A 21,429-nucleotide genomic window follows, 5' to 3' on the forward strand; every position below is an offset into this window, starting at 1 on the left:
ACCTCACCCCCACCCCACCACACTCTACCCCACCCCCGAGTGACTCCCTTCGGACTGAGTGCCAAGGTCGGAGGGCTCTGCGCCTTGTTTGTACACCTCAAGGACCAGGACCTGTACAGCACCGCCCTGAGGAAGGGCACAGACCCCTCCGTCCATTTGTCCATGGGCTGTGCTCCCGGAAAGGACCGCCTGTGAAAGTAGCGTTCCGAGTCAAACCCCGTCAGAGCCCAGTCGACGGCCTCACCAGACCGGAAGCCCCCTCACCCGCAAGCCTTGCGGGGGGCGGGGGGGAGCAGCGGTTGCGGGGGGTCGCGCGCCCACCGGGCCTTCAGGCCCTGCCTCGCGGCCAGGCGTCTCCAGGTGGAGGGTTCGCCGCGAACAAAGGGGCCTCTGCCTCCCTGTCCCCACCGCCCGGCCTTGGCCTTCAGCTCCCCTCGGCACGTGGTCCTCCCCGGCAAGCTCCTGGCCCCGAACCACTTGCCTGCTCCGAAGGCTGCTTCCTCCTCTTCTCGGAGCACCTGCCCTCCTTTGACATCTGCTCTCTTGCTTGGCTCCCAGCGCAGCCTCCTAAGACCCTGTGGCCTCCTGGGCCTTCTCTCAGCCTCTGCCCTGCACACACCCTGAAGACGTGCACTCACTTCAAGGGGGATGTGGGAATCCACTCTTACATCCACGGGAAGTTAGATGGGAGATGAGAGAACCTGTGACCGCCCAGTCTCGAGGCTGCCATGGACTGGGTGACTTGCAGCCCAGAGTGAGGTGGCTGGGGTGGGAGGGGGGAAGAGAGGAGTGAGTGTGTGTCTGTGTGTGTGTGTTTGTGAGAGAGAGAGAGAGAGAGAGAGAGAGAGCGAGAGAGACAGGGTGACAGACAGAAGGGCCAAGGAAAGAGACACACTGAGTGGGAGATGGAGACAGGAGGCCTCCTCACAGGCCAGTAGAGTCACAAAGGTGAAGGAGAGATGGATGAGCAGAGAGATAGACAGAAAGACATCTGCTTCCAGAGTGTGTGTGTGTGTGTGTGTGTGTGTGTGAGAGAGAGAGAGAGAGAGAGAGAGAGAGAGAGAGACAGAGATAGAGAGAGAGAGAGAGAAAGAGAGAGAGATGGGTGAAGAGACAGACTCAGGGCTGGGACCCTCAGGAGGAAGGCGTTGGGAAGGGAGGCAGAGTTGCCAAGGGACGGACCTAGGGAGAGACGCTGGATGGACTCTCTCACTCCCAGGACCTGGGTGGCCACGCTCTGCTGGTGTGGCAAGAACGGGTGGGGAGCGGCCCCTGCGGGTGGGCCCTGTGTTCTGGGGAAAAGCAGGTGTGCGCCTCCCCACCCCCCATCCGGGAGTGTGAGTGGTGGGGGGGGGTGGGGGTCGGTCAGGGTGCACAGGACTGGTCGAGGCCTGGACCAGGCTCGGCTCCGCCGGGTCGCCTGGAGTGTCCTAGCGTCCCTGGAGAGAGCCAGGCCAGTGTGGCTCACTGCAGGCGCTGGGCGCTGGGCGCCGGAGGCGAGGCGGGAGGCGGGAGGCGGGAGGCCAGCCGCAGGCCTGAAGGGACACCGGGAGGCCAGGGCTGCCCCTGCGCCCTACCCCCGCGGGCCCGGGGGTCACGGCCTGAGGCGGTCACGGACACTGTTTCCGGGCCACGCAAGAAAAGTGCGTGTGGGAAGGGGGCGCAAAAGCCTACAGCACCCGGTATTCCCAGGCGGTCTCCCATCCAAGTACTAACCAGGCCCGACCCTGCTTAGCTTCCGAGATCAGATGAGATCGGGCGCGTTCAGGGTGGTATGGCCGTAGACGGCGGAGGCTGCCCCGGAACGCCTCAAGAGCCTGCGCCGGCTTCCACCCTTCAGCCCAGGGGCAGGGGAGGGCAGGGGAGGGCAGGGCAGCGGTGGAGGGGGCCAACACAGCGGGTGTTCCCAGGGGGCCTCCCTCGCCCCGCCCCAGCACTGCCCAGCGCTCCTCAACTCAACTCCAGGCTGGCTTTCTCGCTCCGACCTGACTCGGTCCCCGCGGCGGCGCGGGGGTCCTGGGAGACTGGCCGGCTCTCCCTCTCGGGTCCTCGGCCGGGCCGGATCGGGTCGGGGTGGAGTGGGCTAGGCGGGGCTGACAGGGGCTGAGTCCCGCCTCCACCTCTGCCCCTGGGCACCTGGCTCCACCTACCGGGAGCCCCGCCCCGGCCTGGCCTGGCCTCTGCCCCTCCTCGCCGAGCCCCAAGACCCCCGACCCCCGGGCACCCGGCACCCGCACCGCCACCCCACCCAGCCCTTCGCCTGGCCGAGAATCCCCAGAGAATCCCCAGCTGCCGCCGCCCGCGCTACCCTAGCCTAGCCTAGCCGAGCAGAGCCGAGCCGGGCGCCCAGAGAGCCAGGGGCGAAGACGGGAGCAGACACCCCGGCCCCCCGCGCCCCCCACCGGACACCCCAGAGACCCTGACAGAGGCCCAGCGCCCCAGCTGGAAATGCAGTGGGACTGGGCAATGGCGAGCGGCCGGCCACACACAACACCTGTGCGGGGAGCCAACCTCAGGGAGGGCCCGAGGAGGAACACACGCAGGGACCCACAGACAACCGGGCAGCGGGTGGCGAGCCGGCTGTGGCCCGCTGGTTCCCAGTCAGTCAGTCAGTCAGTCAGTCACAGGGCCAGGCTCAGAAGTGCGCCGCTGGGGCGCGGGCCTCGCCCTGAGTTCCCCATCCACTCTGCTTTGTCCACTCTGCACAGCAGCGCTTGGCCGCCCCGCACCCCCACCGCCACCCCCACCCTACCCTACCTCACCCCCACCCCACCACACTCTACCCCACCCCCGAGTGACTCCCTTCGGACTGAGTGCCAAGGTCGGAGGGCTCTGCGCCTTGTTTGTACACCTCAAGGACCAGGACCTGTACAGCACCGCCCTGAGGAAGGGCACAGACCCCTCCGTCCATTTGTCCATGGGCTGTGCTCCCGGAAAGGACCGCCTGTGAAAGTAGCGTTCCGAGTCAAACCCCGTCAGAGCCCAGTCGACGGCCTCACCAGACCGGAAGCCCCCTCACCCGCAAGCCTTGCGGGGGGCGGGGGGGAGCAGCGGTTGCGGGGGGTCGCGCGCCCACCGGGCCTTCAGGCCCTGCCTCGCGGCCAGGCGTCTCCAGGTGGAGGGTTCGCCGCGAACAAAGGGGCCTCTGCCTCCCTGTCCCCACCGCCCGGCCTTGGCCTTCAGCTCCCCTCGGCACGTGGTCCTCCCCGGCAACCTCCTGGCCCCGAACCACTTGCCTGCTCCGAAGGCTGCTTCCTCCTCTTCTCGGAGCACCTGCCCTCCTTTGACATCTGCTCTCTTGCTTGGCTCCCAGCGCAGCCTCCTAAGACCCTGTGGCCTCCTGGGCCTTCTCTCAGCCTCTGCCCTGCACACACCCTGAAGACGTGCACTCACTTCAAGGGGGATGTGGGAATCCACTCTTACATCCACGGGAAGTTAGATGGGAGATGAGAGAACCTGTGACCGCCCAGTCTCGAGGCTGCCATGGACTGGGTGACTTGCAGCCCAGAGTGAGGTGGCTGGGGTGGGAGGGGGGAAGAGAGGAGTGAGTGTGTGTCTGTGTGTGTGTGTTTGTGAGAGAGAGAGAGAGAGAGAGAGAGAGAGCGAGAGAGACAGGGTGACAGACAGAAGGGCCAAGGAAAGAGACACACTGAGTGGGAGATGGAGACAGGAGGCCTCCTCACAGGCCAGTAGAGTCACAAAGGTGAAGGAGAGATGGATGAGCAGAGAGATAGACAGAAAGACATCTGCTTCCAGAGTGTGTGTGTGTGTGTGTGTGTGTGTGAGAGAGAGAGAGAGAGAGAGAGAGAGAGAGACAGAGATAGAGAGAGAGAGAGAGAAAGAGAGAGAGATGGGTGAAGAGACAGACTCAGGGCTGGGACCCTCAGGAGGAAGGCGTTGGGAAGGGAGGCAGAGTTGCCAAGGGACGGACCTAGGGAGAGACGCTGGATGGACTCTCTCACTCCCAGGACCTGGGTGGCCACGCTCTGCTGGTGTGGCAAGAACGGGTGGGGAGCGGCCCCTGCGGGTGGGCCCTGTGTTCTGGGGAAAAGCAGGTGTGCGCCTCCCCACCCCCCATCCGGGAGTGTGAGTGGTGGGGGGGGGTGGGGGTCGGTCAGGGTGCACAGGACTGGTCGAGGCCTGGACCAGGCTCGGCTCCGCCGGGTCGCCTGGAGTGTCCTAGCGTCCCTGGAGAGAGCCAGGCCAGTGTGGCTCACTGCAGGCGCTGGGCGCTGGGCGCCGGAGGCGAGGCGGGAGGCCAGCCGCAGGCCTGAAGGGACACCGGGAGCCCAGGGCTGCCCCTGCGCCCTACCCGCGCGGGCCCGGGGGTCACGGCCTGAGGCGGTCACGGACACTGTTTCCGGGCCACGCAAGAAAAGTGCGTGTGGGAAGGGGGCGCAAAAGCCTACAGCACCCGGTATTCCCAGGCGGTCTCCCATCCAAGTACTAACCAGGCCCGACCCTGCTTAGCTTCCAGATCAGACGAGATCGGGCGCGTTCAGGGTGGTATGGCCGTAGACGGCGGAGGCTGCCCCGGAACGCCTCAAGAGCCTGCGCCGGCTTCCACCCTTCAGCCCAGGGGCAGGGGAGGGCAGGGGAGGGCAGGGCAGCGGTGGAGGGGGCCAACACAGCGGGTGTTCCCAGGGGGCCTCCCTCGCCCCGCCCCAGCACTGCCCAGCGCTCCTCAACTCAACTCCAGGCTGGCTTTCTCGCTCCGACCTGACTCGGTCCCCGCGGCGGCGCGGGGGTCCTGGGAGACTGGCCGGCTCTCCCTCTCGGGTCCTCGGCCGGGCCGGATCGGGTCGGGGTGGAGTGGGCTAGGCGGGGCTGACAGGGGCTGAGTCCCGCCTCCACCTCTGCCCCTGGGCACCTGGCTCCACCTACCGGGAGCCCCGCCCCGGCCTGGCCTGGCCTCTGCCCCTCCTCGCCGAGCCCCAAGACCCCCGACCCCCGGGCACCCGGCACCCGCACCGCCACCCCACCCAGCCCTTCGCCTGGCCGAGAATCCCCAGAGAATCCCCAGCTGCCGCCGCCCGCGCTACCCTAGCCTAGCCTAGCCGAGCAGAGCCGAGCCGGGCGCCCAGAGAGCCAGGGGCGAAGACGGGAGCAGACACCCCGGCCCCCCGCGCCCCCCACCGGACACCCCAGAGACCCTGACAGAGGCCCAGCGCCCCAGCTGGAAATGCAGTGGGACTGGGCAATGGCGAGCGGCCGGCCACACACAACACCTGTGCGGGGAGCCAACCTCAGGGAGGGCCCGAGGAGGAACACACGCAGGGACCCACAGACAACCGGGCAGCGGGTGGCGAGCCGGCTGTGGCCCGCTGGTTCCCAGTCAGTCAGTCAGTCAGTCAGTCACAGGGCCAGGCTCAGAAGTGCGCCGCTGGGGCGCGGGCCTCGCCCTGAGTTCCCCATCCACTCTGCTTTGTCCACTCTGCACAGCAGCGCTTGGCCGCCCCGCACCCCCACCGCCACCCCCACCCTACCCTACCTCACCCCCACCCCACCACACTCTACCCCACCCCCGAGTGACTCCCTTCGGACTGAGTGCCAAGGTCGGAGGGCTCTGCGCCTTGTTTGTACACCTCAAGGACCAGGACCTGTACAGCACCGCCCTGAGGAAGGGCACAGACCCCTCCGTCCATTTGTCCATGGGCTGTGCTCCCGGAAAGGACCGCCTGTGAAAGTAGCGTTCCGAGTCAAACCCCGTCAGAGCCCAGTCGACGGCCTCACCAGACCGGAAGCCCCCTCACCCGCAAGCCTTGCGGGGGGCGGGGGGGAGCAGCGGTTGCGGGGGGTCGCGCGCCCACCGGGCCTTCAGGCCCTGCCTCGCGGCCAGGCGTCTCCAGGTGGAGGGTTCGCCGCGAACAAAGGGGCCTCTGCCTCCCTGTCCCCACCGCCCGGCCTTGGCCTTCAGCTCCCCTCGGCACGTGGTCCTCCCCGGCAACCTCCTGGCCCCGAACCACTTGCCTGCTCCGAAGGCTGCTTCCTCCTCTTCTCGGAGCACCTGCCCTCCTTTGACATCTGCTCTCTTGCTTGGCTCCCAGCGCAGCCTCCTAAGACCCTGTGGCCTCCTGGGCCTTCTCTCAGCCTCTGCCCTGCACACACCCTGAAGACGTGCACTCACTTCAAGGGGGATGTGGGAATCCACTCTTACATCCACGGGAAGTTAGATGGGAGATGAGAGAACCTGTGACCGCCCAGTCTCGAGGCTGCCATGGACTGGGTGACTTGCAGCCCAGAGTGAGGTGGCTGGGGTGGGAGGGGGGAAGAGAGGAGTGAGTGTGTGTCTGTGTGTGTGTGTTTGTGAGAGAGAGAGAAAGAGAGAGAGAGAGAGAGAGCGAGAGAGACAGGGTGACAGACAGAAGGGCCAAGGAAAGAGACACACTGAGTGGGAGATGGAGACAGGAGGCCTCCTCACAGGCCAGTAGAGTCACAAAGGTGAAGGAGAGATGGATGAGCAGAGAGATAGACAGAAAGACATCTGCTTCCAGAGTGTGTGTGTGTGTGTGTGTGTGTGAGAGAGAGAGAGAGAGAGAGAGAGACAGAGATAGAGAGAGAGAGAGAGAAAGAGAGAGAGATGGGTGAAGAGACAGACTCAGGGCTGGGACCCTCAGGAGGAAGGCGTTGGGAAGGGAGGCAGAGTTGCCAAGGGACGGACCTAGGGAGAGACGCTGGATGGACTCTCTCACTCCCAGGACCTGGGTGGCCACGCTCTGCTGGTGTGGCAAGAACGGGTGGGGAGCGGCCCCTGCGGGTGGGCCCTGTGTTCTGGGGAAAAGCAGGTGTGCGCCTCCCCACCCCCCATCCGGGAGTGTGAGTGGTGGGGGGGGGTGGGGGTCGGTCAGGGTGCACAGGACTGGTCGAGGCCTGGACCAGGCTCTGCTCCGCCGGGTCGCCTGGAGTGTCCTAGCGTCCCTGGAGAGAGCCAGGCCAGTGTGCCTCACTGCAGGCGCTGGGCGCTGGGCGCCGGAGGCGAGGCGGGAGGCGGGAGGCGGGAGGCCAGCTGCAGGCCTGAAGGGACACCAGGAGCCCAGGGCTGCCCCTGCGCCCTACCCCCGCGGGCCCGGGGGTCACGGCCTGAGGCGGTCACGGACACTGTTTCCGGGCCACGCAAGAAAAGTGCGTGTGGGAAGGGGGCGCAAAAGCCTACAGCACCCGGTATTCCCAGGCGGTCTCCCATCCAAGTACTAACCAGGCCCGACCCTGCTTAGCTTCCGAGATCAGACGAGATCGGGCGCGTTCAGGGTGGTATGGCCGTAGACGGCGGAGGCTGCCCCGGAACGCCTCAAGAGCCTGCGCCGGCTTCCACCCTTCAGCCCAGGGGCAGGGGAGGGCAGGGGAGGGCAGGGCAGCGGTGGAGGGGGCCAACACAGCGGGTGTTCCCAGGGGGCCTCCCTCGCCCCGCCCCAGCACTGCCCAGCGCTCCTCAACTCAACTCCAGGCTGGCTTTCTCGCTCCGACCTGACTCGGTCCCCGCGGCGGCGCGGGGGTCCTGGGAGACTGGCCGGCTCTCCCTCTCGGGTCCTCGGCCGGGCCGGATCGGGTCGAGGTGGAGTGGGCTAGGCGGGGCTGACAGGGGCTGAGTCCCGCCTCCACCTCTGCCCCTGGGCACCTGGCTCCACCTACCGGGAGCCCCGCCCCGGCCTGGCCTGGCCTCTGCCCCTCCTCGCCGAGCCCCAAGACCCCCGACCCCCGGGCACCCGGCACCCGCACCGCCACCCCACCCAGCCCTTCGCCTGGCCGAGAATCCCCAGAGAATCCCCAGCTGCCGCCGCCCGCGCTACCCTAGCCTAGCCTAGCCGAGCAGAGCCGAGCCGGGCGCCCAGAGAGCCAGGGGCGAAGACGGGAGCAGACACCCCGGCCCCCCGCGCCCCCCACCGGACACCCCAGAGACCCTGACAGAGGCCCAGCGCCCCAGCTGGAAATGCAGTGGGACTGGGCAATGGCGAGCGGCCGGCCACACACAACACCTGTGCGGGGAGCCAACCTCAGGGAGGGCCCGAGGAGGAACACACGCAGGGACCCACAGACAACCGGGCAGCGGGTGGCGAGCCGGCTGTGGCCCGCTGGTTCCCAGTCAGTCAGTCAGTCAGTCAGTCACAGGGCCAGGCTCAGAAGTGCGCCGCTGGGGCGCGGGCCTCGCCCTGAGTTCCCCATCCACTCTGCTTTGTCCACTCTGCACAGCAGCGCTTGGCCGCCCCGCACCCCCACCGCCACCCCCACCCTACCCTACCTCACCCCCACCCCACCACACTCTACCCCACCCCCGAGTGACTCCCTTCGGACTGAGTGCCAAGGTCGGAGGGCTCTGCGCCTTGTTTGTACACCTCAAGGACCAGGACCTGTACAGCACCGCCCTGAGGAAGGGCACAGACCCCTCCGTCCATTTGTCCATGGGCTGTGCTCCCGGAAAGGACCGCCTGTGAAAGTAGCGTTCCGAGTCAAACCCCGTCAGAGCCCAGTCGACGGCCTCACCAGACCGGAAGCCCCCTCACCCGCAAGCCTTGCGGGGGGCGGGGGGGAGCAGCGGTTGCGGGGGGTCGCGCGCCCACCGGGCCTTCAGGCCCTGCCTCGCGGCCAGGCGTCTCCAGGTGGAGGGTTCGCCGCGAACAAAGGGGCCTCTGCCTCCCTGTCCCCACCGCCCGGCCTTGGCCTTCAGCTCCCCTCGGCACGTGGTCCTCCCCGGCAACCTCCTGGCCCCGAACCACTTGCCTGCTCCGAAGGCTGCTTCCTCCTCTTCTCGGAGCACCTGCCCTCCTTTGACATCTGCTCTCTTGCTTGGCTCCCAGCGCAGCCTCCTAAGACCCTGTGGCCTCCTGGGCCTTCTCTCAGCCTCTGCCCTGCACACACCCTGAAGACGTGCACTCACTTCAAGGGGGATGTGGGAATCCACTCTTACATCCACGGGAAGTTAGATGGGAGATGAGAGAACCTGTGACCGCCCAGTCTCGAGGCTGCCATGGACTGGGTGACTTGCAGCCCAGAGTGAGGTGGCTGGGGTGGGAGGGGGGAAGAGAGGAGTGAGTGTGTGTCTGTGTGTGTGTGTTTGTGAGAGAGAGAGAGAGAGAGAGAGAGAGAGAGAGAGAGAGCGCGAGAGAGACAGGGTGACAGACAGAAGGGCCAAGGAAAGAGACACACTGAGTGGGAGATGGAGACAGGAGGCCTCCTCACAGGCCAGTAGAGTCACAAAGGTGAAGGAGAGATGGATGAGCAGAGAGATAGACAGAAAGACATCTGCTTCCAGAGTGTGTGTGTGTGTGTGTGTGTGTGTGAGAGAGAGAGAGAGAGAGAGAGACAGAGATAGAGAGAGAGAGAGAGAAAGAGAGAGAGATGGGTGAAGAGACAGACTCAGGGCTGGGACCCTCAGGAGGAAGGCGTTGGGAAGGGAGGCAGAGTTGCCAAGGGACGGACCTAGGGAGAGACGCTGGATGGACTCTCTCACTCCCAGGACCTGGGTGGCCACGCTCTGCTGGTGTGGCAAGAACGGGTGGGGAGCGGCCCCTGCGGGTGGGCCCTGTGTTCTGGGGAAAAGCAGGTGTGCGCCTCCCCACCCCCCATCCGGGAGTGTGAGTGGTGGGGGGGGGTGGGGGTCGGTCAGGGTGCACAGGACTGGTCGAGGCCTGGACCAGGCTCGGCTCCGCCGGGTCGCCTGGAGTGTCCTAGCGTCCCTGGAGAGAGCCAGGCCAGTGTGGCTCACTGCAGGCGCTGGGCGCTGGGCGCCGGAGGCGAGGCGGGAGGCGGGAGGCGGGAGGCCAGCCGCAGGCCTGAAGGGACACCGGGAGCCCAGGGCTGCCCCTGCGCCCTACCCCGGCGGGCCCGGGGGTCACGGCCTGAGGCGGTCACGGACACTGTTTCCGGGCCACGCAAGAAAAGTGCGTGTGGGAAGGGGGCGCAAAAGCCTACAGCACCCGGTATTCCCAGGCGGTCTCCCATCCAAGTACTAACCAGGCCCGACCCTGCTTAGCTTCCGAGATCAGACGAGATCGGGCGCGTTCAGGGTGGTATGGCCGTAGACGGCAGAGGCTGCCCCGGAACGCCTCAAGAGCCTGCACCGGCTTCCACCCTTCAGCCCAGGGGCAGGCAGCGGTGGAGGGGGCCAACACAGCGGGTGTTCCCAGGGGGCCTCCCTCGCCCCGCCCCAGCACTGCCCAGCGCTCCTCAACTCAACTCCAGGCTGGCTTTCTCGCTCCGACCTGACTCGGTCCCCGCGGCGGCGCGGGGGTCCTGGGAGACTGGCCGGCTCTCCCTCTCGGGTCCTTGGCGGGGCCGGATCGGGTCGGGGTGGAGTGGGCTAGGCGGGGCTGACAGGGGCTGAGTCCCGCCTCCACCTCTGCCCCTGGGCACCTGGCTCCACCTACCGGGAGCCCCGCCCCGGCCTGGCCTGGCCTCTGCCCCTCCTCGCCGAGCCCCACGACCCCCGACCCCCGGGCACCCGGCACCCGCACCGCCACCCCACCCAGCCCTTCGCCTGCCGAGAATCCCCAGAGAATCCCCAGCTGCCGCCGCCCGCGCTACCCTAGCCTAGCCTAGCCGAGCAGAGCCGAGCCGGGCGCCCAGAGAGCCAGGGGCGAAGACGGGAGCAGACACCCCGGCCCCCCGCGCCCCCCACCGGACACCCCAGAGACCCTGACAGAGGCCCAGCGCCCCAGCTGGAAATGCAGTGGGACTGGGCAATGGCGAGCGGCCGGCCACACACAACACCTGTGCGGGGAGCCAACCTCAGGGAGGGCCCGAGGAGGAACACACGCAGGGACCCACAGACAACCGGGCAGCGGGTGGCGAGCCGGCTGTGGCCCGCTGGTTCCCAGTCAGTCAGTCAGTCAGTCAGTCACAGGGCCAGGCTCAGAAGTGCGCCGCTGGGGCGCGGGCCTCGCCCTGAGTTCCCCATCCACTCTGCTTTGTCCACTCTGCACAGCAGCGCTTGGCCGCCCCGCACCCCCACCGCCACCCCCACCCTACCCTACCTCACCCCCACCCCACCACACTCTACCCCACCCCCGAGTGACTCCCTTCGGACTGAGTGCCAAGGTCGGAGGGCTCTGCGCCTTGTTTGTACACCTCAAGGACCAGGACCTGTACAGCACCGCCCTGAGGAAGGGCACAGACCCCTCCGTCCATTTGTCCATGGGCTGTGCTCCCGGAAAGGACCGCCTGTGAAAGTAGCGTTCCGAGTCAAACCCCGTCAGAGCCCAGTCGACGGCCTCACCAGACCGGAAGCCCCCTCACCCGCAAGCCTTGCGGGGGGCGGGGGGGAGCAGCGGTTGCGGGGGGTCGCGCGCCCACCGGGCCTTCAGGCCCTGCCTCGCGGCCAGGCGTCTCCAGGTGGAGGGTTCGCCGCGAACAAAGGGGCCTCTGCCTCCCTGTCCCCACCGCCCGGCCTTGGCCTTCAGCTCCCCTCGGCACGTGGTCCTCCCCGGCAACCTCCTGGCCCCGAACCACTTGCCTGCTCCGAAGGCTGCTTCCTCCTCTTCTCGGAGCACCTGCCCTCCTTTGACATCTGCTCTCTTGCTTGGCTCCCAGCGCAGCCTCCTAAGACCCTGTGGCCTCCTGGGCCTTCTCTCAGCCTCTGCCCTGCACACACCCTGAAGACGTGCACTCACTTCAAGGGGGATGTGGGAATCCACTCTTACATCCACGGGAAGTTAGATGGGAGATGAGAGAACCTGTGACCGCCCAGTCTCGAGGCTGCCATGGACTGGGTGACTTGCAGCCCAGAGTGAGGTGGCTGGGGTGGGAGGGGGGAAGAGAGGAGTGAGTGTGTGTCTGTGTGTGTGTGTTTGTGAGAGAGAGAGAGAGAGAGAGAGAGAGAGAGAGCGAGAGAGACAGGGTGACAGACAGAAGGGCCAAGGAAAGAGACACACTGAGTGGGAGATGGAGACAGGAGGCCTCCTCACAGGCCAGTAGAGTCACAAAGGTGAAGGAGAGATGGATGAGCAGAGAGATAGACAGAAAGACATCTGCTTCCAGAGTGTGTGTGTGTGTGTGTGTGTGTGTGAGAGAGAGAGAGAGAGAGAGAGAGAGAGACAGAGATAGAGAGAGAGAGAGAGAAAGAGAGAGAGATGGGTGAAGAGACAGACTCAGGGCTGGGACCCTCAGGAGGAAGGCGTTGGGAAGGGAGGCAGAGTTGCCAAGGGACGGACCTAGGGAGAGACGCTGGATGGACTCTCTCACTCCCAGGACCTGGGTGGCCACGCTCTGCTGGTGTGGCAAGAACGGGTGGGGAGCGGCCCCTGCGGGTGGGCCCTGTGTTCTGGGGAAAAGCAGGTGTGCGCCTCCCCACCCCCCATCCGGGAGTGTGAGTGGTGGGGGGGGGTGGGGGTCGGTCAGGGTGCACAGGACTGGTGGAGGCCTGGACCAGGCTCGGCTCCGCCGGGTCGCCTGGAGTGTCCTAGCGTCCCTGGAGAGAGCCAGGCCAGTGTGGCTCACTGCAGGCGCTGGGCGCTGGGCGCCGGAAGGCGGGAGGCCAGCCGCAGGCCTGAAGGGACACCGGGAGCCCAGGGCTGCCCCTGCGCCCTACCCCCGCGGGCCCGGGGGTCACGGCCTGAGGCGGTCACGGACACTGTTTCCGGGCCTCGCAAGAAAAGTGCGTGTGGGAAGGGGGCGCAAAAGCCTACAGCACCCGGTATTCCCAGGCGGTCTCCCATCCAAGTACTAACCAGGCCCGACCCTGCTTAGCTTCCGAGATCAGACGAGATCGGGCGCGTTCAGGGTGGTATGGCCGTAGACGGCGGAGGCTGCCCCGGAACGCCTCAAGAGCCTGCGCCGGCTTCCACCCTTCAGCCCAGGGGCAGGGGAGGGCAGGGGAGGGCAGGGCAGCGGTGGAGGGGGCCAACACAGCGGGTGTTCCCAGGGGGCCTCCCTCGCCCCGCCCCAGCACTGCCCAGCGCTCCTCAACTCAACTCCAGGCTGGCTTTCTCGCTCCGACCTGACTCGGTCCCCGCGGCGGCGCGGGGGTCCTGGGAGACTGGCCGGCTCTCCCTCTCGGGTCCTCGGCCGGGCCGGATCGGGTCGGGGTGGAGTGGGCTAGGCGGGGCTGACAGGGGCTGAGTCCCGCCTCCACCTCTGCCCCTGGGCACCTGGCTCCACCTACCGGGAGCCCCGCCCCGGCCTGGCCTGGCCTCTGCCCCTCCTCGCCGAGCCCCAAGACCCCCGACCCCCGGGCACCCGGCACCCGCACCGCCACCCCACCCAGCCCTTCGCCTGGCCGAGAATCCCCAGAGAATCCCCAGCTGCCGCCGCCCGCGCTACCCTAGCCTAGCCTAGCCGAGCAGAGCCGAGCCGGGCGCCCAGAGAGCCAGGGGCGAAGACGGGAGCAGACACCCCGGCCCCCCGCGCCCCCCACCGGACACCCCAGAGACCCTGACAGAGGCCCAGCGCCCCAGCTGGAAATGCAGTGGGACTGGGCAATGGCGAGCGGCCGGCCACACACAACACCTGTGCGGGGAGCCAACCTCAGGGAGGGCCCGAGGAGGAACACACGCAGGGACCCACAGACAACCGGGCAGCGGGTGGCGAGCCGGCTGTGGCCCGCTGGTTCCCAGTCAGTCAGTCAGTCAGTCAGTCACAGGGCCAGGCTCAGAAGTGCGCCGCTGGGGCGCGGGCCTCGCCCTGAGTTCCCCATCCACTCTGCTTTGTCCACTCTGCACAGCAGCGCTTGGCCGCCCCGCACCCCCACCGCCACCCCCACCCTACCCTACCTCACCCCCACCCCACCACACTCTACCCCACCCCCGAGTGACTCCCTTCGGACTGAGTGCCAAGGTCGGAGGGCTCTGCGCCTTGTTTGTACACCTCAAGGACCAGGACCTGTACAGCACCGCCCTGAGGAAGGGCACAGACCCCTCCGTCCATTTGTCCATGGGCTGTGCTCCCGGAAAGGACCGCCTGTGAAAGTAGCGTTCCGAGTCAAACCCCGTCAGAGCCCAGTCGACGGCCTCACCAGACCGGAAGCCCCCTCACCCGCAAGCCTTGCGGGGGGCGGGGGGGAGCAGCGGTTGCGGGGGGTCGCGCGCCCACCGGGCCTTCAGGCCCTGCCTCGCGGCCAGGCGTCTCCAGGTGGAGGGTTCGCCGCGAACAAAGGGGCCTCTGCCTCCCTGTCCCCACCGCCCGGCCTTGGCCTTCAGCTCCCCTCGGCACGTGGTCCTCCCCGGCAACCTCCTGGCCCCGAACCACTTGCCTGCTCCGAAGGCTGCTTCCTCCTCTTCTCGGAGCACCTGCCCTCCTTTGACATCTGCTCTCTTGCTTGGCTCCCAGCGCAGCCTCCTAAGACCCTGTGGCCTCCTGGGCCTTCTCTCAGCCTCTGCCCTGCACACACCCTGAAGACGTGCACTCACTTCAAGGGGGATGTGGGAATCCACTCTTACATCCACGGGAAGTTAGATGGGAGATGAGAGAACCTGTGACCGCCCAGTCTCGAGGCTGCCATGGACTGGGTGACTTGCAGCCCAGAGTGAGGTGGCTGGGGTGGGAGGGGGGAAGAGAGGAGTGAGTGTGTGTCTGTGTGTGTGTGTTTGTGAGAGAGAGAGAGAGAGAGAGAGAGAGAGAGAGCGCGAGAGAGACAGGGTGACAGACAGAAGGGCCAAGGAAAGAGACACACTGAGTGGGAGATGGAGACAGGAGGCCTCCTCACAGGCCAGTAGAGTCACAAAGGTGAAGGAGAGATGGATGAGCAGAGAGATAGACAGAAAGACATCTGCTTCCAGAGTGTGTGTGTGTGTGTGTGTGTGTGTGAGAGAGAGAGAGAGAGAGAGAGAGAGAGAGACAGAGATAGAGAGAGAGAGAGAGAAAGAGAGAGAGATGGGTGAAGAGACAGACTCAGGGCTGGGACCCTCAGGAGGAAGGCATTGGGAAGGGAGGCAGAGTTGCCAAGGGACGGACCTAGGGAGAGACGCTGGATGGACTCTCTCACTCCCAGGACCTGGGTGGCCACGCTCTGCTGGTGTGGCAAGAACGGGTGGGGAGCGGCCCCTGCGGGTGGGCCCTGTGTTCTGGGGAAAAGCAGGTGTGCGCCTCCCCACCCCCCATCCGGGAGTGTGAGTGGTGGGGGGGGGTGGGGGTCGGTCAGGGTGCACAGGACTGGTCGAGGCCTGGACCAGGCTCGGCTCCGCCGGGTCGCCTGGAGTGTCCTAGCGTCCCTGGAGAGAGCCAGGCCAGTGTGGCTCACTGCAGGCGCTGGGCGCTGGGCGCCGGAAGGCGGGAGGCCAGCCGCAGGCCTGAAGGGACACCGGGAGCCCAGGGCTGCCCCTGCGCCCTACCCCCGCGGGCCCGGGGGTCACGGCCTGAGGCGGTCACGGACACTGTTTCCGGGCCACGCAAGAAAAGTGCGTGTGGGAAGGGGGCGCAAAAGCCTACAGCACCCGGTATTCCCAGGCGGTCTCCCATCCAAGTACTAACCAGGCCCGACCCTGCTTAGCTTCCGAGATCAGACGAGATCGGGCGCGTTCAGGGTGGTATGGCCGTAGACGGCAGAGGCTGCCCCGGAACGCCTCAAGAGCCTGCACCGGCTTCCACCCTTCAGCCCAGGGGCAGGGGAGGGCAGGGGAGGGCAGGGCAGCGGTGGAGGGGGCCAACACAGCGGGTGTTCCCAGGGGGCCTCCCTCGCCCCGCCCCAGCACTGCCCAGCGCTCCTCAACTCAACTCCAGGCTGGCTTTCTCGCTCCGACCTGACTCGGTCCCCGCGGCGGCGCGGGGGTCCTGGGAGACTGGCCGGCTCTCCCTCTCGGGTCCTCGGCCGGGCCGGATCGGGTCGGGGTGGAGTGGGCTAGGCGGGGCTGACAGGGGCTGAGTCCCGCCTCCACCTCTGCCCCTGGGCACCTGGCTCCACCTACCGGGAGCCCCGCCCCGGCCTGGCCTGGCCTCTGCCCCTCCTCGCCGAGCCCCAAGACCCCCGACCCCCGGGCACCCGGCACCCGCACCGCCACCCCACCCAGCCCTTCGCCTGGCCGAGAATCCCCAGAGAATCCCCAGCTGCCGCCGCCCGCGCTACCCTAGCCTAGCCTAGCCGAGCAGAGCCGAGCCGGGCGCCCAGAGAGCCAGGGGCGAAGACGGGAGCAGACACCCCGGCCCCCCGCGCCCCCCACCGGACACCCCAGAGACCCTGACAGAGGCCCAGCGCCCCAGCTGGAAATGCAGTGGGACTGGGCAATGGCGAGCGGCCGGCCACACACAACACCTGTGCGGGGAGCCAACCTCAGGGAGGGCCCGAGGAGGAACACACGCAGGGACCCACAGACAACCGGGCAGCGGGTGGCGAGCCGGCTGTGGCCCGCTGGTTCCCAGTCAGTCAGTCAGTCAGTCAGTCACAGGGCCAGGCTCAGAAGTGCGCCGCTGGGGCGCGGGCCTCGCCCTGAGTTCCCCATCCACTCTGCTTTGTCCACTCTGCACAGCAGCGCTTGGCCGCCCCGCACCCCCACCGCCACCCCCACCCTACCCTACCTCACCCCCACCCCACCACACTCTACCCCACCCCCGAGTGACTCCCTTCGGACTGAGTGCCAAGGTCGGAGGGCTCTGCGCCTTGTTTGTACACCTCAAGGACCAGGACCTGTACAGCACCGCCCTGAGGAAGGGCACAGACCCCTCCGTCCATTTGTCCATGGGCTGTGCTCCCGGAAAGGACCGCCTGTGAAAGTAGCGTTCCGAGTCAAACCCCGTCAGAGCCCAGTCGACGGCCTCACCAGACCGGAAGCCCCCTCACCCGCAAGCCTTGCGGGGGGCGGGGGGGAGCAGCGGTTGCGGGGGGTCGCGCGCCCACCGGGCCTTCAGGCCCTGCCTCGCGGCCAGGCGTCTCCAGGTGGAGGGTTCGCCGCGAACAAAGGGGCCTCTGCCTCCCTGTCCCCACCGCCCGGCCTTGGCCTTCAGCTCCCCTCGGCACGTGGTCCTCCCCGGCAACCTCCTGGCCCCGAACCACTTGCCTGCTCCGAAGGCTGCTTCCTCCTCTTCTCGGAGCACCTGCCCTCCTTTGACATCTGCTCTCTTGCTTGGCTCCCAGCGCAGCCTCCTAAGACCCTGTGGCCTCCTGGGCCTTCTCTCAGCCTCTGCCCTGCACACACCCTGAAGACGTGCACTCACTTCAAGGGGGATGTGGGAATCCACTCTTACATCCACGGGAAGTTAGATGGGAGATGAGAGAACCTGTGACCGCCCAGTCTCGAGGCTGCCATGGACTGGGTGACTTGCAGCCCAGAGTGAGGTGGCTGGGGTGGGAGGGGGGAAGAGAGGAGTGAGTGTGTGTCTGTGTGTGTGTGTTTGTGAGAGAGAGAGAGAGAGAGAGAGAGAGAGAGCGAGAGAGACAGGGTGACAGACAGAAGGGCCAAGGAAAGAGACACACTGAGTGGGAGATGGAGACAGGAGGCCTCCTCACAGGCCAGTAGAGTCACAAAGGTGAAGGAGAGATGGATGAGCAGAGAGATAGACAGAAAGACATCTGCTTCCAGAGTGTGTGTGTGTGTGTGTGTGTGTGTGAGAGAGAGAGAGAGAGAGAGAGACAGAGATAGAGAGAGAGAGAGAGAAAGAGAGAGAGATGGGTGAAGAGACAGACTCAGGGCTGGGACCCTCAGGAGGAAGGCGTTGGGAAGGGAGGCAGAGTTGCCAAGGGACGGACCTAGGGAGAGACGCTGGATGGACTCTCTCACTCCCAGGACCTGGGTGGCCACGCTCTGCTGGTGTGGCAAGAACGGGTGGGGAGCGGCCCCTGCGGGTGGGCCCTGTGTTCTGGGGAAAAGCAGGTGTGCGCCTCCCCACCCCCCATCCGGGAGTGTGAGTGGTGGGGGGGGGTGGGGGTCGGTCAGGGTGCACAGGACTGGTCGAGGCCTGGACCAGGCTCGGCTCCGCCGGGTCGCCTGGAGTGTCCTAGCGTCCCTGGAGAGAGCCAGGCCAGTGTGGCTCACTGCAGGCGCTGGGCGCTGGGCGCCGGAGGCGAGGCGGGAGGCGGGAGGCGGGAGGCCAGCTGCAGGCCTGAAGGGACACCAGGAGCCCAGGGCTGCCCCTGCGCCCTACCCCCGCGGGCCCGGGGGTCACGGCCTGAGGCGGTCACGGACACTGTTTCCGGGCCACGCAAGAAAAGTGCGTGTGGGAAGGGGGCGCAAAAGCCTACAGCACCCGGTATTCCCAGGCGGTCTCCCATCCAAGTACTAACCAGGCCCGACCCTGCTTAGCTTCCGAGATCAGACGAGATCGGGCGCGTTCAGGGTGGTATGGCCGTAGACGGCGGAGGCTGCCCCGGAACGCCTCAAGAGCCTGCGCCGGCTTCCACCCTTCAGCCCAGGGGCAGGGGAGGGCAGGGGAGGGCAGGGCAGCGGTGGAGGGGGCCAACACAGCGGGTGTTCCCAGGGGGCCTCCCTCGCCCCGCCCCAGCACTGCCCAGCGCTCCTCAACTCAACTCCAGGCTGGCTTTCTCGCTCCGACCTGACTCGGTCCCCGCGGCGGCGCGGGGGTCCTGGGAGACTGGCCGGCTCTCCCTCTCGGGTCCTCGGCCGGGCCGGATCGGGTCGGGGTGGAGTGGGCTAGGCGGGGCTGACAGGGGCTGAGTCCCGCCTCCACCTCTGCCCCTGGGCACCTGGCTCCACCTACCGGGAGCCCCGCCCCGGCCTGGCCTGGCCTCTGCCCCTCCTCGCCGAGCCCCAAGACCCCCGACCCCCGGGCACCCGGCACCCGCACCGCCACCCCACCCAGCCCTTCGCCTGGCCGAGAATCCCCAGAGAATCCCCAGCTGCCGCCGCCCGCGCTACCCTAGCCTAGCCTAGCCGAGCAGAGCCGAGCCGGGCGCCCAGAGAGCCAGGGGCGAAGACGGGAGCAGACACCCCGGCCCCCCGCGCCCCCCACCGGACACCCCAGAGACCCTGACAGAGGCCCAGCGCCCCAGCTGGAAATGCAGTGGGACTGGGCAATGGCGAGCGGCCGGCCACACACAACACCTGTGCGGGGAGCCAACCTCAGGGAGGGCCCGAGGAGGAACACACGCAGGGACCCACAGACAACCGGGCAGCGGGTGGCGAGCCGGCTGTGGCCCGCTGGTTCCCAGTCAGTCAGTCAGTCAGTCAGTCACAGGGCCAGGCTCAGAAGTGCGCCGCTGGGGCGCGGGCCTCGCCCTGAGTTCCCCATCCACTCTGCTTTGTCCACTCTGCACAGCAGCGCTTGGCCGCCCCGCACCCCCACCGCCACCCCCACCCTACCCTACCTCACCCCCACCCCACCACACTCTACCCCACCCCCGAGTGACTCCCTTCGGACTGAGTGCCAAGGTCGGAGGGCTCTGCGCCTTGTTTGTACACCTCAAGGACCAGGACCTGTACAGCACCGCCCTGAGGAAGGGCACAGACCCCTCCGTCCATTTGTCCATGGGCTGTGCTCCCGGAAAGGACCGCCTGTGAAAGTAGCGTTCCGAGTCAAACCCCGTCAGAGCCCAGTCGACGGCCTCACCAGACCGGAAGCCCCCTCACCCGCAAGCCTTGCGGGGGGCGGGGGGGAGCAGCGGTTGCGGGGGGTCGCGCGCCCACCGGGCCTTCAGGCCCTGCCTCGCGGCCAGGCGTCTCCAGGTGGAGGGTTCGCCGCGAACAAAGGGGCCTCTGCCTCCCTGTCCCCACCGCCCGGCCTTGGCCTTCAGCTCCCCTCGGCACGTGGTCCTCCCCGGCAACCTCCTGGCCCCGAACCACTTGCCTGCTCCGAAGGCTGCTTCCTCCTCTTCTCGGAGCACCTGCCCTCCTTTGACATCTGCTCTCTTGCTTGGCTCCCAGCGCAGCCTCCTAAGACCCTGTGGCCTCCTGGGCCTTCTCTCAGCCTCTGCCCTGCACACACCCTGAAGACGTGCACTCACTTCAAGGGGGATGTGGGAATCCACTCTTACATCCACGGGAAGTTAGATGGGAGATGAGAGAACCTGTGACCGCCCAGTCTCGAGGCTGCCATGGACTGGGTGACTTGCAGCCCAGAGTGAGGTGGCTGGGGTGGGAGGGGGGAAGAGAGGAGTGAGTGTGTGTCTGTGTGTGTGTGTTTGTGAGAGAGAGAGAAAGAGAGAGAGAGAGAGAGAGCGAGAGAGACAGGGTGACAGACAGAAGGGCCAAGGAAAGAGACACACTGAGTGGGAGATGGAGACAGGAGGCCTCCTCACAGGCCAGTAGAGTCACAAAGGTGAAGGAGAGATGGATGAGCAGAGAGATAGACAGAAAGACATCTGCTTCCAGAGTGTGTGTGTGTGTGTGTGTGTGAGAGAGAGAGAGAGAGAGAGAGAGAGACAGAGATAGAGAGAGAGAGAGAGAAAGAGAGAGAGATGGGTGAAGAGACAGACTCAGGGCTGGGACCCTCAGGAGGAAGGCGTTGGGAAGGGAGGCAGAGTTGCCAAGGGACGGACCTAGGGAGAGACGCTGGATGGACTCTCTCACTCCCAGGACCTGGGTGGCCACGCTCTGCTGGTGTGGCAAGAACGGGTGGGGAGCGGCCCCTGCGGGTGGGCCCTGTGTTCTGGGGAAAAGCAGGTGTGCGCCTCCCCACCCCCCATCCGGGAGTGTGAGTGGTGGGGGGGGTGGGGGTCGGTCAGGGTGCACAGGACTGGTCGAGGCCTGGACCAGGCTCGGCTCCGCCGGGTCGCCTGGAGTGTCCTAGCGTCCCTGGAGAGAGCCAGGCCAGTGAGGCTCACTGCAGGCGCTGGGCGCTGGGCGCCGGAGGCGAGGCGGGAGGCGGGAGGCGGGAGGCCAGCCGCAGGCCTGAAGGGACACCGGGAGCCCAGGGCTGCCCCTGCGCCCTACCCCCGCGGGCCCGGGGGTCACGGCCTGAGGCGGTCACGGACACTGTTTCCGGGCCACGCAAGAAAAGTGCGTGTGGGAAGGGGGCGCAAAAGCCTACAGCACCCGGTATTCCCAGGCGGTCTCCCATCCAAGTACTAACCAGGCCCGACCCTGCTTAGCTTCCGAGATCAGACGAGATCGGGCGCGTTCAGGGTGGTATGGCCGTAGACGGCGGAGGCTGCCCCGGAACGCCTCAAGAGCCTGCGCCGGCTTCCACCCTTCAGCCCAGGGGCAGGGGAGGGCAGGGGAGGGCAGGGCAGCGGTGGAGGGGGCCAACACAGCGGGTGTTCCCAGGGGGCCTCCCTCGCCCCGCCCCAGCACTGCCCAGCGCTCCTCAACTCAACTCCAGGCTGGCTTTCTCGCTCCGACCTGACTCGGTCCCCGCGGCGGCGCGGGGGTCCTGGGAGACTGGCCGGCTCTCCCTCTCGGGTCCTCGGCCGGGCCGGATCGGGTCGGGGTGGAGTGGGCTAGGCGGGGCTGACAGGGGCTGAGTCCCGCCTCCACCTCTGCCCCTGGGCACCTGGCTCCACCTACCGGGAGCCCCGCCCCGGCCTGGCCTGGCCTCTGCCCCTCCTCGCCGAGCCCCAAGACCCCCGACCCCCGGGCACCCGGCACCCGCACCGCCACCCCACCCAGCCCTTCGCCT

The 21,429-nt window shown here is 67.1% G+C and overlaps 8 non-coding genes across 8 annotated transcripts; all 8 read right to left on the reverse strand.

The window, feature by feature from the left end:
• Window positions 1-1,667: 1,667 nt before the first annotated feature.
• LOC143641176 (5S ribosomal RNA) lies at window positions 1,668-1,786 on the reverse strand. Its single transcript, XR_013155248.1, has one exon. It is a non-coding gene; the product is annotated as a 5S ribosomal RNA (ribosomal RNA).
• A 2,616-nt stretch (window positions 1,787-4,402) lies between these two features.
• Window positions 4,403-4,520, reverse strand: LOC143641180 (5S ribosomal RNA). Its single transcript, XR_013155252.1, has one exon. It is a non-coding gene; the product is annotated as a 5S ribosomal RNA (ribosomal RNA).
• Window positions 4,521-7,146: 2,626 nt separating this feature from the next.
• LOC143641167 (5S ribosomal RNA) lies at window positions 7,147-7,265 on the reverse strand. Its single transcript, XR_013155240.1, has one exon. It is a non-coding gene; the product is annotated as a 5S ribosomal RNA (ribosomal RNA).
• A 2,634-nt stretch (window positions 7,266-9,899) lies between these two features.
• On the reverse strand, window positions 9,900-10,018 carry LOC143641169 (5S ribosomal RNA). Its single transcript, XR_013155241.1, has one exon. It is a non-coding gene; the product is annotated as a 5S ribosomal RNA (ribosomal RNA).
• A 2,592-nt stretch (window positions 10,019-12,610) lies between these two features.
• LOC143641170 (5S ribosomal RNA) lies at window positions 12,611-12,729 on the reverse strand. Its single transcript, XR_013155242.1, has one exon. It is a non-coding gene; the product is annotated as a 5S ribosomal RNA (ribosomal RNA).
• Window positions 12,730-15,347: 2,618 nt separating this feature from the next.
• LOC143641171 (5S ribosomal RNA) lies at window positions 15,348-15,466 on the reverse strand. Its single transcript, XR_013155243.1, has one exon. It is a non-coding gene; the product is annotated as a 5S ribosomal RNA (ribosomal RNA).
• Window positions 15,467-18,090: 2,624 nt separating this feature from the next.
• On the reverse strand, window positions 18,091-18,209 carry LOC143641172 (5S ribosomal RNA). The gene has a single exon (XR_013155244.1). It is a non-coding gene; the product is annotated as a 5S ribosomal RNA (ribosomal RNA).
• A 2,625-nt stretch (window positions 18,210-20,834) lies between these two features.
• Window positions 20,835-20,953, reverse strand: LOC143641173 (5S ribosomal RNA). Its single transcript, XR_013155245.1, has one exon. It is a non-coding gene; the product is annotated as a 5S ribosomal RNA (ribosomal RNA).
• Between the last annotated feature and the right edge of the window lie 476 nt (window positions 20,954-21,429).

Source organism: Callospermophilus lateralis, unplaced genomic scaffold (assembly GCF_048772815.1).
Source record: "Callospermophilus lateralis isolate mCalLat2 unplaced genomic scaffold, mCalLat2.hap1 Scaffold_8808, whole genome shotgun sequence".
Taxonomy (NCBI): domain Eukaryota; kingdom Metazoa; phylum Chordata; class Mammalia; order Rodentia; family Sciuridae; genus Callospermophilus; species Callospermophilus lateralis.